The sequence below is a fragment of the Octopus bimaculoides genome, chromosome 1, assembly GCF_001194135.2.
Source record: "Octopus bimaculoides isolate UCB-OBI-ISO-001 chromosome 1, ASM119413v2, whole genome shotgun sequence".
In the NCBI taxonomy this organism is placed as follows: domain Eukaryota; kingdom Metazoa; phylum Mollusca; class Cephalopoda; order Octopoda; family Octopodidae; genus Octopus; species Octopus bimaculoides.
The window spans coordinates 86,367,121-86,369,437 of NC_068981.1; the positions used below are offsets into that span (position 1 = coordinate 86,367,121).

Consider the following 2,317-nt stretch of genomic DNA (forward strand, 5'->3'; position numbering starts at 1 on the left):
CTCTTCTTTCTGGCAAGGTAACCATGTATTTCCTTTACAACAGCACACCTATTTTGCCCTCTTTCTTGTTAACTCTCTCTCCCCTCTCTCTCTCTCTCTTTCTCTCCCTCTCTATCTCTCCCTCTCTCTCTCTCCCTCTCTCTCTCTCTAGCTTGCACCTATGTACCTCCCCTACACCAAGATACACTCTAATTTTTCATCATCTGACATAAGATCACTTCCTCCAATGTCCCCTCCTATCTGAAAGATTCCTTGTCTTGCAAGTCATTTAGTGACCCTGCCAGTGCTGGTGCCACATTAAAAGCATCTAGTCCACACTGTAACATGGTTGGCATTTGGAAGGATATCCAGCTGTAAAAACATGTCAAAACTGACTTTGCCTGTATTTATGCCACATAAAAAGCATTCAGCCTACTCTACAGGGTAGTTGGTGTTAGGAAGGGCATCCAGCTGTAAAAACCATGCCAAAACAGACACAGAAGTATAGTGCAGTCTTCTGCCTGGTCAGCTCCTGTCAAACCATTCAACCCATGCCAGCATATAAGAAGAATGTTAAACAATGATGATGATGATTCTTCTTCAAACTTGATGTAAAAGTAGACAAAATACTGTTCTACCTTCACAATTGTTTCTAATTATAGATACAAAACCTGAAATTTTGGAGGGAGAGAGTTAGTCAATTAAACTATTTCTAGTAGTTGACTGACATTTTATTTTATCAACCCAGTGCTCTAGTGATTCTGCCATTCCACTAGGCACAAAGCCAGAAATTTTGTGGGTAGGGTTTGTTGATTATATTGACCCAGTACTTGGTTGTAACTTTATTTTGTTAACATGGGAAGAATGAAAGGCAAAGTTGGAACTCGAAATTTAAAGAGCCAGAACATATATCACAAAGCATTTTGTCTGGCACTTCAATGTACTACCCTCTTGATGATAATAATAATAACTACCAGGACCTGTGAATATTTCACAGAATTAATAGTAAACCTATTGGGTTATACCTGAAAACTTTATCCAAGATCAAGTGAATGGCAAGTTTGAGATGCACATGCATTAAATGATAGGTGATATAAAACAGTTTTTCAATATGCACTCACCATTTCCACCACCACCATCATCTCTCATTGCCTTTTTAATTTCACCATCAGAACATCACCCCTCTGCTAAAATTATATTCCTAACTCACCTCGATATCACTATGTTCAACTAATTTTTTTAGCCACATAATAAATATTACGTTCCCCCTACCACATGTCATGGACACTTCTCTCTCCTTTTTCTTTCTCTCTCTTTCTACCTCACTCTTCACCTTGTCCTCTTTTTCTTTCTCTTGTTCTCTCTTTCTCTTCAACTAATCATGTGAAAGTGTTACAATTATGTTCCCCCCACCTCACGTCATGAGCACTTCTCTCTCTCTCTCTCTCTCTTTTCTTTTCCTCTTTTTCTCTAATCATGTGAAAGTGTTGACGGGCTAAGTATCGTAATGACAAGCAATTATTATAAGATAATAATAACAGTAGTAGTAGTAGTAGTAGTGGTGAGGATAATGTTTGCTTCCAAAAGCCTATTGCTATCATGGGTTGCCATTATTTGAAAAAAAACCATCATCATTTTAATGTCTACTTTTCCATGCTTAATGCATCAAAAGGAATTTGTTGAGGCAAATCCAGGTGTAACATACTGGTATTTTTTACTTGTGTGTGTGTGTGTGTGTGTGTGTGTATATATATATATATATATATATATATATATATATACAGAGAGAGAGAGTGTACAAACACATGTAAATACATATGAAAGCTCCTGAAGTCAGTGTTGACATATGAGTTTTCACCTGCATATTTAAAACAATGTTTCTGGGAAATATGTTTTGTTTCATAGTGTCAGTGTTGGAACTACCACCCACTGTGGTTACGATCAACAGGTGTACTATACTCAGTGTTGTATGAATTAATTTTTCATCTATGCTCTACACTCTGTTCTCTATAAATGAGAGTATTACAGACACACACACATACATATAGGGATTTCAATCAATCTTTGCCTTAGTTTATTCTATTTCAGTTTGTAAACAAATTAATTCTATTCTACTTTATAAGTAATAAAGAAAAGGTGATTGATCTGGGTTACTATTTTGATAAGACTGTGGCTATATATATATATATATATATATATATATACATACATACGAGAAAAGCTGAACATTAGAAGCATCAGTTGTGGCGTGCAAGAGAGACGATTGCGCTGGTATGGACATGTGGTGAGAATGGAGGAGGATAGCTGCGTGAAAAAGTGCCACACCCTAACAGTTGAG

General features: G+C 36.7%; 1 protein-coding gene across 5 annotated transcripts in view; it reads left to right on the forward strand.

The window, feature by feature from the left end:
- Positions 1-2,317, forward strand: part of LOC106884379 (protein dopey-1) — a 136,711-nt gene that overhangs the window by 66,778 nt on the left and 67,616 nt on the right. The window lies entirely within an intron of this gene.